Source organism: Podarcis vaucheri, assembly GCF_965113315.1.
Source record: "Podarcis vaucheri genome assembly, chromosome: 2".
NCBI classification, from domain to species: Eukaryota; Metazoa; Chordata; class Lepidosauria; order Squamata; family Lacertidae; genus Podarcis; species Podarcis vaucheri.
This window is the reverse complement of record NC_138760.1, coordinates 105661671-105674763: the sequence shown is the minus strand read 5'-3', so window position 1 is coordinate 105674763 and position 13093 is coordinate 105661671. Positions and strand designations below refer to the sequence as shown.

Genomic DNA, 13093 nt, shown 5'->3' with positions numbered 1-13093 from the left:
CCCACCCCTTCCTGCCCAGCAACTGAAAGAAAAAGCATTCAAAAGATGTCGGCTGTTTTACCTTCGTGAAACTTATTCATGTTTGAATTTTAAAACCAAAGAACCAAAGCCTGCCTTTTTGAGGTGCACCAGGCGTACAAGGATTAAAACAAAAGAAGACTGTGGTGAATTGGGGGCGGCGGGGGGGGGGGTTAGGCCTTCATCTCATTACATTTGAATTTCAATTAGTAGCTTTGAAACACACACACACACACACACAGAGAGAGAGAGAGAGAGAGAGATGGAAGCACCCACATAATACTGTGCCAGATTGAGAGTGAGCCCTGCATGAAATAAATAAAAAAACCCTCAGTTCTTAACATCACCCAGAAAAGCGATGGAAGACTAGCATGACCTGCTTTAATAGGCATCCTCAATGGGTAGCAGTTAAACATTTTTTTTATTTTTTTAAATAAAGTGCTGTCCAAAAAAAGGGGAAAACTTTGCCAAAAGAAAAGGGGAATGGCAACACGTGGCCTCTGCTTTGCCAAGGCAGGCTTTTGACTTGTCTAGGTCAGGGAGAATAGGGACAAAAGGCATCCGATGCACACATTTTTGGAGGCACACCCACCGGACATGCACACACACACACAATTACTTGGACACTGCAAACAAAACCTACATCAGAGCAGGTTTACAGGGGAGTCAAGCATACGAGGTGCCAATCCTTAAACTTAGACCACCATTGGACCTACAATTTCCATGGGTCCCTGGGAATAGGGATTGAACCACTCTGGGAACTGTAACTCTGTGAGGGTGTGGGGTAGGGGGCCTTAACAAACAACAGGATTATTTGGGGGGAGCCATGACTATTAAAGTGAAGTAAGAATGCTTTCAATGCAGGGTGTGGATGTGGCCTCAGTTCAGGCATCCCCAACCTCCGGCCCTCCAGATGTTTTGGACTACAATTCCCATCATCCCTGACCACTGGTTCTGTTAGCTAGGGATCATGGGAGTTGTAGGCCAAAACATCTGAAGGGCTACAGGTCCTTCAGAGAACATGGATGGGCAGAGAGAGACAAGACTTTGACGCCTCCTCCAGAGACATGCCATGTAACACGTGTGTGTCACACGTGTGACGTCATGTACGCACAATGAGGTGTGTGTCGTCCCCCCCAATGTTGGGTGGAACTCTGCGCGTATCCATATGTAAAATCCCACTTCCATATTGTTTTACTTTCTGACCCTCGTCACAGTCCCCTCCCCCCAACTGCAAAGAATCCTGGGAAATGTAGTTTAACCCTCACAGAGCTATAACTCTCAGCACCTTTACCAAACTGCAGTTCCCAGGATTCTTTGGTGGAGAGGAAGAGAGGTGTGGTTTATATATACAGCATGTAGGCAAACCAGAGTTTGCTCACACACTTTGGCCACACACTCTCTTGTTTAAAGCTAACAAGTGTTAACATTGGTGAAGATGTGATACTGTGCCGCAGTTTCCCCCTAAAAGGGAAGAAATGAAACTCATGTGAGACGGCATGAGGTCAGAGGTGGAGTGGGGGTTCAATCTTTTGCAGGATTCCTATCCACCTACGTACAAAATTCAAGTCCAGTTGAAGATGTGAGGGGAAAGGGTACAAGCCTGATTTCCCTGTACATACCTTCACTGAACCCTGGACCAAACAGCACAGAGGAGTTAAAGAGTCAGGTTTAAAATTTATTAGAAATATCTACTGTACAAACAGAGGTTCGTTGTTTGGAAGAACTACAGTTGTCTCAATAAAACCCTTTAGCAGATCCAAGACGTTGAGAATATCACAGAGTAAGGGAATCTTACTCTGAGTAAGGATTTGTAATATTGCCTGATTTTACTGCTGCCAGCGTTTTAGGTGAACAAGATCTACTGCACAATGTTGCATGGTGTTGCTGTGCTTCAGCTCTGAATTAACCTCTTAGTTGCGTAACTAAGTCAAAATCAAGCTATCAGCTCCGAATTATTTTCATATATAAAAGGAGTCCAGTTTGGGATAGAATGCTTCATTTTGCCACATATGTTGAAAAAGCAGCAGCACAAAGATGGATTGTATCTGGTGCATTCTTTCCTCTTCTTTTCCCATTCCTTTTTCCTCGTGTATCGTGTCCACTAGTTTGTGAGCCTGCAAACAGGGACTGTCTTATGCTTTAATATATTCACAGTGTTCTGAAAATGTTAGGGAGTATTAATAAGGTGTGTGTTTTTAACAACAGCAAACGCATTGTTCTTATTACATTTTTCTTCTTTCCTTTCTATAATGAGCTTAGGAGGACATAAAGGACTCCCCCTGTTTACTCTCACAACCACCATGTGAGCTTGGCCAGACTAAGTAAGATATAGTGTTTGAGAGTTATGGCCTAGCAGACATTTGAAGCCAGCTCCCAGGCCAACACTCTCCTCAGTTCCACACCACATTGGCTTTAACATCTTAGAGAAATTCAGAATTCCAGGTTCAGGCCATGGGAGGAAGTTTACTTCCAAGTTACCGTGGGGTGGAGGTGGTTGTGGGGCAACGGCCCCAATCTGCTTTTAAAGGACAGCTCCAAATCTCAATCCACCCTGTTCAAATCTCTGTAATGAAGCATAAAGTTTTCATCTCCACAGGATGAGCAGCACCTTTAACTCATCCTTCATTTTGAATCTTGAATGCACATACATGCATTATTGATACAAAGGAAACAACTTATTCTACTAAAAGCCTTAATGGGAATAAGGAAGGTACGGCAGACCCACTTTTTATTAAGAGAAGGTATTTCTGTGCTCTATATAAAGCCAGAAAAGGCAGGGGGTGGGGAGAGGGAGGGAAGGAAGGAAGGAAGGAAGGAAGGAAGGAAGGAAGGAAGGACCAACACTTCATTGATCTTTTCTTTGCTCTGTTTTATAGAGGAGACTGAGGCTGACAAGCCTGTTCGGAAAAAAATCTCCAAGCAGGCTTCTCCTAAAATGGCATAATCCCTCTAGTGCTGCTCTCGTTCAGCTCCCATATGTTTCAACAGGACTCTGAAGCTGTAGTTAACAAACGGGTTGGTATCCAAAGCAGTGAGTTTTCCACAGTAGATTTCCTCTCCACTGTGCCCTCCACTGCACTCATTGTTCAAATTTCAAAACAAGTTTTCAAAATGGTATGATGCAACGGTAACAAGAGGTTGGGAAGTCTACATCCCGATTCCCATTCCTGGGCTGGGTTGAACAAATGAAATTTAGAATACTCCCAACACAAGATTCCTAGCTTACTCCACAAATTCCTACTGCTAGATTTGCAGTCAAACATGTTGTTGTTGTTGCTGCTGCTGTTCAGTTCTGGGTTCCATTTTGGTCACCACTGAAGTTCTGCAACCTGTAACCCCACAGACTTTTTAGGAATGTCAGAATCACCTTTTACATCATAATTCAACATCACGGAAAAATAGACGAGGATCCAACCAGAGCGTAAGAGCATAAGCAGTATGCTTCCCTTTCAAAAGAGGGAACGAAGTTAACCTGGCTTCAGTCAGCAGCAGTAATTAAAGGTTAAGTTTGGTTTTCTAACAAGGTGGAGACACAAATGTCAAAACAGATGCCAAATGTTTCACTGCTGTGTGTATATGTCACTGACTGCAAGAAGAAATACACAGCAAAGCCTTGATAACCTTCTCGGAGGCAGTCTATTCTGTTTCTTTTTTCTCGATAATCATCTAACTGGTGGAATAGTTATCATGCTTCATCCTCTGTTAAAGGCTATCTCCTTTTCAGGTATTCATCCCTTTTCAGGTATTCATTTTTATAGGAGGGTGGTGGGGAAATAAAAAATGGAAGCTTATGGGGCGGGGGGGGGAGCAATAAATACGTAAAATTAAAATGGCATGGAAATGTAAAAAGGTAAAGGTAAATGGCCCCTGGATGCAAGGACAGGTTAAAACTGGCTAGGGGGCAATTCTATCACTCATAAATGAAACATTCCTATTTTGAAATTAAAAAAATTCCTTCCAGTAGCACCTTAAAGACCAACTAAGTTAGTTCTTGGTATGAGCTTTCGTGTGCATCTGAAGAAGTGTGCATGCACATGAAAGCTCATACCAAGAACTAACTTAGTTGGTCTTTAAGGTGCTACTGGAAGGAATTTTTTTTTATTTTGACTATGGCAGACCAACACGGCTACCTATCTATTCCTATTTTGCTAACTTTGACTATCTGGCAGCTAAAATGCTGAGCTGATCCAGAGGCCTGTTGTATGTGATGAATGTTGATGGGAATGCTATCCTGATTCCAAAGCCTCCTCCATTGTATCCCATTTGTTCTTTTCACCTCCTAATAATGTAAATTGCCTCAGTCAACCACTTAAGAAGCACAAGCGCCACCCTATGATTTAGCACAACACACCCACTGCAAATAAGGAGAACAGTCAAAGCAAAGCGCATGTAGAACAAATCAACCTGCCGCCTGGAGACCTACTCCTTCAAAGCTAAGAAAAGATCAAGGGGAAGGAAGGGGGAGGAGAGAAAAGGCATTCAAGGAAACACAGCACTACAGTGGTACCTCGGGGTACAAACACTTCAGGTTAAAAACTCCGCTAACCCAGAAGTAGTACCGCGGGGTAAGAACTTTACCTCAGGATGAGAACAGAAATCGTGCTCCGGCGGCGTGGCAACAGCAGGAGGCCCCATTAGCTAAAGTGGTGCCTCAGGTTAAGAACAGTTTCAGGTTAAGAACGTACCTCCGGAACGAATTAAGTTCTTAACCCGAGTACCACTGTACTTGGAGGAGAGAACCTAATAAAAATGCCCAATCCATATCTAATCATTCTCTTGGTTTGCACATGTATTTGCATTTCGCTTTGTATGCAAAAGTGATTTTATTTATTTAAACAAATTTATTAAAATCGTTTGGACGCCACCTTTTATTTCACAGAAATGCTAAAGCAGTTTACAGAAATAATACAACAGGCAGCATATAAGAAAACATAACACAAAAACCGTATTAATTAAGCAGAAATATTATTGTTGTCATTTATAAGAATAATAAATTACATGTATGGACTGCTGCCCTTCATCTGTAGCTCTCAGAGCAATTCGCAACGTGGAAATACAATATAGAAATAAAACAGTATGACTTGTAGTAGCCAGAAATGCTAAGAACTGATATGGTCAGAAAAAGCTCAGGTAACAACATAAGTTTTTAATTGTTGGCAGAAACACCTAACAGTTGGAGCCCATTCCGCATCTATCGGATATTAATCTGCCACAGTTAGAATGCCTTTGATACTATTTTTCGTTTTATTTTATTTTATTTTATGTACCTGTAGCACCTGACATATAAAATAGATCTAAGTGGTGTGGGATGAGTCTAAAAAGACAAAATATGAAGCCTCAATGGAAATCTATGCAATGCTAATAAATATATACAGGTATCAGTAAGAGAACTTCAAATGTGCCTTCCCAGGCACCTCCTCTCATGCTCCTGGCTCTGCCTTAGGACTCAGCCCACACACCCTGGTTCTCAGCCAGAGCCCAAAGAAACCCACAAGTCACCCCAAAATCTCTCTTGACAAAGAGGGTCCCCTGAACCTTTTGGCCTCATCCTAGTCTCTCATTGCAGGCTGCCCACAGAAATCAATGAGTGGCACTCCACACACTCAAGTTCCAGGCTACAGAGGGGTGTTTGTTTCATGGCAAATAGGACTCTTTCTCCAGCCTTTGAACACCTTTTCTCTTCCAGCTGCACATTGTTGCGACTCTACTGGGAAGTCCGCACCCATGATTCATACGGTAATACAGCGGTTCCCAAAGTATGTCAGGACAAGCTTGCTTGAGACTGAGTTTCTTCAACCAAGAGCAACAAAAAACAGACCCACAACATCTTACATCTGACCATTTGCACAGCAGTTTCTAGCCATATACATCCAGCCAAAGTTCAACTAGATTCAAGCGACAACAGAGGAGATCATAGCATAGGACACACATTGGGGGGGGGGGGAGTCTCACACGTAACACTAGACCAGGTTTTTAATACTGTGTCCAGGATCAGGAATCTGTGAGCTTCCAGGCGTTGCTGAGACTCGCAAGTTCCCTCCAGCCCCAACCAATATCACCCAATGGGCAAGAATGATGGAAGCTGGAGTCCGGAAACTTCTGGAAGCCGACAGATTCCCCTGTGCTACACTGGACTAAATGGACACCGTACATGTGCCCCTCCCTTCTTCAATGCCTGGATAGCAATTCAGAAACATTTGATGAGCAGGTGTGTAGAACCATTAATACAGGTATCATAGGAGGGACCACAAAATAATGTTATTATTTGTAACCTGCCCATCTAACTGGGTGGCCCCAGGCACTCTGGGTCCAACGTATATAAAAACATAGTAAGTGATGTGGCATCATCACATCAACATTTTCTCTACACCGCAAAGGACAATCAGTTAACTGTCGGGGTGGGAAAAAACTCCACTCATGTCTTTGGTAACGTTTGGTTCCAGCCAAAGATAATTTGTAAGGTTTTGATGGAGTAGAAAATTGTTTACCATCTGTTAGATTGGTTGCTGGGTTGCAGGACTGTAATTTATCAAAAGTTAGTGAGTGGATTAGGTTTCACAATTTACCCTTTGACGCCATTTATACAGATCCACATTTATTGTTATCCTTTAGGCCCCTTTGGATAAGGCCAAGTAGCCAGTGTGGTGTAGTGGTTAAGAGCGGTAGTCTCGTAATCTGGGGAACCGGGTTCGCGTCTCCGCTCCTCCACATGCAGCTGCTGGGTGACCTTGGGCCAGTCACACTTCTCTGAAGTCTCTCAGCCCCACTCACCTCACAGAGTGTTTGTTGTGGGGGAGGAAGGGAAAGGAGAATGTTAGCTGCTTTGAGACTCCTGAAGGGGAGTGAAAGGCGGGATATCGAATCCAAACCTTAGTTCCCCAAATATTATCTCAGGAATCCACAGACCATTAAATTATAGCCCAAATAGCAGTGCTGCAGTGAGCAGCATTCAGCTTTCTAACAACACAGAATCATAATAGCTCCTTTCTCACGGCGGGTGGAATGAGTGGCCTTCAGTGGACAAAATGAAATCTCAACAATGCATTCATCATAACTTCAACTTTCTGAAATTAAAAGGCCACTGCCAACCCTTGTCGAGGACAAATTGCATTGTGTTGGAAATAAGTTGAAAAGTAATAAAGACCAAAGAAATAATAATCACCAACACCTTTTAAAAGTAGAACTTACACAACACTGATGTTATTTCAAAAAGAAAACTATCAAGAAGAAGAAGAGTTTGGATTTGATATCCCACTTTATCACTACCCGAAGGAGTCTCAAAGCAGCTAACATTCTCCTTTCCCTTCCTCCCTCACAACAAACACTCTGTGAGGTGAGTGGGGCTGAGAGACTTCAAAGAAGTGTGACTGGCCCAAGGTCACCCAGCAGCTGCATGTGGAGGAGCAGAGGCGCGAACCCAGTTCCCCAGATTACGAGTCCACCGCTCTTAACCACTACACCACACTGGCATTGCCTAAAAAAGTTTTAAAAGAGCATAAGCATAAGGAGAAGAGCATAAGCATACGGAGAAAATAAAATATTCCACTGCAATTAGATCTTGGTGATCTAATGGGGTTAAAGGGCCATTTGGATTACAGTGGTACCTCGGGTTCATTCTGGAGGTCTGTAACCTGAAACGTCTGTAACCTGAAGTGTATGTAACCTGAGGTACCACTGTACTGAGTTGATCTGTTGTATAGAAACATTAGTAAGTACATCTTACGCTATGAATGGAAACTAATTGCTCTGCTCCTGACAAAACCGCTCACCTTCCCAGGGGGGCGGAGTTGCAGGCTGGCCATCAGCACTCTCTGTGTACAGCAGGGGACATGGTGATGCCACCTGTGTCATTGGGAGTCCCGGCTGCGTCACGACCCACGGCCAACCAATCTGGTCGACCGGGGAATGTGGCTCACCTGATTTAAACATCTGCGCAGCCGGGGCTCAATCTCCTTTTCTCCTCCTGCGTCAGATCTCCCGCCCTCCCGCCATATTTTCGTGCATTCACCATCTTGGCCTTGCTATGGACTGCGGTTGGTCGCCTGTTGCGGGGGCCAGGTAGGAATTTTCCCACTTGGCAAATTGGCACCAGCCACATGGTTTTCGCCTGCCTTGTAGCAATTGTCACAACTTTGTAAGGTTTGGCGGTTAGGCATTGGTAAACCTGGTTTATGGGAGGGGAGGTTGTGACCTTCACCTGCCCCCCTCTTTAAGCGTATTCCGTTAATGGGATCCGGGGGTGTGGATCCTGTCCGAAGCCCGGGTATGGGCTAGGGCCATGCCACAACCCCATCGGTGATCCTGGGGGAGCTCACAGATGATGTGCATCAACAGAGCTCCCCCTACTGGTGGTTGACCCTTATGAGACTACCTGCATGGTGGGCAGGAGTCGGATATAGTTGGTTCAGTTCCACTGCCTAAGCCAATACTGCTCACATCTGTTACCAATAAAGTCGTGGCCTTAATTATCCCATTAACCCAAAATATTGGTGTCTGTGTGTTTCATTACCTAAGAAATGGGGTGGGGCTTGGGGCCTCGCTATGCAATATATGCCACATCTACAACCACCTAATCTGTTCCATCTTGGTTCTGAGTTCTGGAAGACCTGCTCCTTGGGAGGGTGGGGTCCTGATCAATTCTGCTACAAAGGCTCAGTTATTGGGCTGGGGTATTGGTTAGTGGGTGGCACTGTGGGTTAAACCACAGAGCCTAGGACTTGCCGATCAGAAGGTCGGCAGTTAGATCCCCGCAACGGGGTGAGCTCCCATTGCTCGGTCCCTGCTCCTGCCAACCTAGCGGTTTGAAAGCACGTCAAAGTGCAAGTAGATAAATAGGTACCTCTCCGGCGGGAAGGTAAACGGCGTTTCCGTGCACTGCTCTGGTTCACCAGAAGCGGCTTAAGTCATGCTGGCCACATGACCCAGAAGCTGTCTGCGGACAAACGCCGGCTCCCTTGGCCTATAGAGCGAGATGAGCGCCAAAACCCCAGAGTCGGTCACAACTGGACCTAATGGTCAGGGATCCCTTTACCTTTACCTTTATTGGGGGTTTTTACGGCGGGGTTGTTGGGGAAGGCTGTTGCTGTTATTGATATTAATTTTTGTATCTTTATTTTAGATCTGATTATGATTTATGTGGAAATTATTCAATTTGATTGTGTATATATAAACAAAGGACCTATCCACATGATGCTTACACAACCCCACTAGGCGATAAAATGAAAGAACAGCAGCCCCCCATCTCTGTTCTTCCCTCTCTCCCTCCCCCCTCTCTCCCCCCATTGTACTTTTCAACTATTAAATCCCTCAATGGCCCAAGTAGCTGACTGTCTCTCCTGATAGCAGCCTGTCCGTGTCCTAAGATCTGTCAGAGAAAGCTTCTACATGCTATGTTTCAATGAAAGAGCAAGCCTTCTTTGTTATGATACCATAACTGTATCATAACAGCTGTATCTCAGTCGTGTAGTTTCTCTGGCGGTGGTTTACTGCTTTGCCAGTATTTCCACAGTTGTTATATTTTATAGTTGTATATTTGGCCTTGCTTTGTACACTACCTTGGCATCAAACTGATGAACGAGAGAGCCTAAAAAAAATCTTTTAAATGGTAAATAAAATAAACAATAAACTATCTCAGGGCTCCTCCATTATTTGCAAAGAATAGGAAAAACTCAGAGCACACAATCGAACAATCCTATGCATACAACTTCATGTGTAAACATGAAAACTGGAGTGAGTCGGTTTAGGGGTTGTCTGCAAGTATTTGCAAAGTTTCATAAATTTGGAATTCAGGCCTGAATTATTTTATTGATAAAAAAATAATGAGCATGAGGTTCTGAAACACAATGGAACCCTTGACTAATATTCCTAAGGCAACTGAGTTGTTAATTGCTTCCGAACAGAACTAAATCTTCATTGTTCAAAATGTATGACTTCTTGTTGTTTTAAAAGGCCACCTTATTACATTTTGAACAGACCTCGACAGAAGTAATTAAAGATAACTTCTCCCTCTCCTTGACAAATCTATGCTGCATGCCCGGAGGATGAATCATAGCATCTTAAAATACTCTTAAATGAAATAAACTTGGATGGGGTGGTACTTTACTGTGATACAAAGAAGCCTTGAGTGACTTGACAAAAATCTATAAATGCATTTCTTGTCCTGCCTCTAGAACATCAGCAGCCAGCATGGTAGCTTCTGGATATTGTCAAACCACAATTCCCATCATCCCTGACTGGCTGGGGGGTGGTGGGAATTGTTGTTCAACAACATCCAGAGGGCATTACACACACAAATACACACATGCTTACTGTTTGTTAATATTATTACTCACCATTAGAAAATCCTGAAAATAATAAAGATGTCCAACTTGCAGTCAAAAGCCAAGATGCTGAGTAAGTCATTAAAGTTGTAACAATTGTATCAATAGCTATGTTTAGGGAAGTTTTTGATATTTGATGAATGATTGTATTTTAATATTTTGCTGGAGCTGTCCAGAGTGGCTGGGGAAACCCAGCCAGATGGGCAGGGTATAAATAAATAATAATAATAATAATAATAATAATAATAATAATAAGCTTTACAATTCTTTACAATTCTTCATCCTCACAACAAACTTGAAAAGCAGGTCACTAGTGATTCCCATCACTGCAACTTGTCAACTATAAACTCCTATAGCTGGGTGGGCACAGGACCCGTATATTTTCAATTCTCAGCCAACAATTCAGCATTTTTTACTGCAATTTTTGCATTCTTCTGTAGATTAAAAAGACAAATGTCATTACCTCTCCGAATCTCAGCTAGGAAACCTCCCTAAGTTTAAGAAGTTAAGTTTATAGTCAGAAAAGCTCAAACACTGGCTTAATTCAGGCTAGCAAAAAGCAATCCCATTCAACTCAACCCAGAAGAAAGCTTCGCTAAATGTTACAGAACTTTCTCCCAGGTAAGTGTGTAAAGGATTGCAGTCTAAAAGGCAGCACTTGCCGGTGGACTTCCGGGGTGGCGCCATCGGCAATGGCGGACTCCCTCTGAACCGGAGGGACCAGCTCCGCGCGAAATGGGTCTTTTCCGCTGCGGCGAAGTGGGGACCCTCTTAGAAATCACAGGCGGATGAAGCCTGTGACCATGGGACTCGGCGGGCACTCTTAGCGCCCCCCAACCCGCAAAGGAACCCACTAACGGGCTCCGAAGCGAAGAGGGGGAAATGGCGCGGTGCTGTGAGTCAATTGCTTTTTCCGTGGAGCGAAGCCGCATAGCCGTTGCCGGAGAGCGCTGCCTTTTTCCTGGGACAATTTGGCATCTAAAATAATCACCCGTGAGTACTTAAACATTGAACAATTGGACTTCAAATAAGAACTGGCGATTAGAAAGGAATTGGACTTCAAATTTACCTTAATTTGGTACTGAAATGGGAAGGTCTAAACAGGAAGTCAGCCTTCCGTTTCCTTGTAGTCAGAAGAAAGCAAAGACAAGTAAACTAGAGCCTAGAAAATCATTTTCAAAGGATTGGTTTTCACCATTTAAAATCGTTGAACCACCCTTCGGTAGCAGGAGAAGAAGGGGGATCTTTTTTGGACTGTTTAAACCTGCAGAAGTGAGTTTAAAGTAAAGTAACTTTCCACCGTCCTGATGCTGGAGCGGGATGTCAGAATTGACGTTTGAAGCTCATTGACCAGAGACAAATGTTTTTGACAGACAGTTAAAAGAAGAGTAACATTGTGATTCCACTGTTTCCTTTCGCATTTTAAAGGAACAAATATTGACAAAATATCTTAAAAAAGAAACTTTGTTGCTATTGTCCTTAAAAGAAAGAACAACCAGAAGTTTTCCCCCTAGAGGGGGACTGCGAAACTGTAACTAATTCTAGGGAGCTTGCAGCTGCCACAGAAAGGGGCTGATTTGTTGAAAAGGGTCAAAAACACTACCAAGCTGGAGTTCCCATGAGTGAAAGGAAAATATGAAGAAGAGCTGCGGAAGGGACATGGAAGAGACTTGAAGGCCTCGGATATAAGATCACCAGGTTAATGTGCCAGACTAATGGGATAAAAAGGACTGACAAACCCGGGACCAGGAGGAAGGGACGCTGGAAGAAGATTGGATTGCTCTTATTTCTTTTTTCTTTCATTAGGAATGTTTTATAAAATTGATGAATGTTAGAAAAATGTTGAAATGAAATTACTTGGCTCTTGTAAAAATGTTTAAAGAATTAGGTAAAAAGGTAATGGTTATGAGAAGTTGGTAAAAATAAGATTTAAGTCTTAAGCTTTAAGGTTTTTTATAAGATAAGATGAAAATAGAGTAAGCTAATGCAATGACAGAATACTATGAATTATGGAAAGGATTTGCTGTGACAACTATTAATCAAGATACAAGAAAAGGGAGGAGGAGGAGGTCATAGAAAGAAGGTAATGAAAGTGGATAATTTGAAAATGATGGTTTTATTTTTTCTTTTTCTGTTTTGTCTTTTTTTCTTTGTAATTTTAAAAAAATTCTTTTTTCAATAAATATTATTTAAAAAAATAAAATAAAAGGCAGCACTTGTCAAAGCAGCTTGCAGCACCATTAACAAACCAATACATCCAAAGTGGTTAGTGCAGCATCCGCCCAGGCAACCCAAAATAAGTAAATAAATAATGAAAGCAATAGGTCTTCATTAACTTCAGCAGGCATTTGAATGGGACTGAATGTCAAAGTTGCCAGAGCTCTTATTGATGAACCCACACAGGCATATTTGCAGGATCTCTGTGGGCTGCCTGCCTATACGTAACAAGGCTCAATTCAAAGTGTTAATGCTGGCATGCTTGACTTGAATAACTTGGGGACTAGGTATTTGAAGGAACACATCCCAACCCTGCAAATTAGCCAATCTAGATCATGAAATGGCGGGAGGTGGGGGGACACTATACTCAATGATGGCTGTGCAGTGACATAAGACAGGGTCTTCTCTATAGTGGCCCTCTGAATGTGGATCTCCCTCTCCTTAGAAGTATGGATGGCCCCTACACTTTTGGGCTTCTTATGCCTAATAAGAAGTGTTTGCTCATGCAGCCCTGAGGGGAATTTGTTGTTGTTGTT

At 43.0% G+C, this 13093-nt stretch overlaps 1 protein-coding gene across 13 annotated transcripts in view; it reads right to left on the bottom strand.

Annotated features, from left to right (window-relative positions):
- The window catches only part of MAGI1 (membrane associated guanylate kinase, WW and PDZ domain containing 1), a 481615-nt gene that overhangs the window by 109854 nt on the left and 358668 nt on the right, over nucleotides 1-13093 (bottom strand). The gene's annotated exons all lie outside the window — the stretch shown is intronic.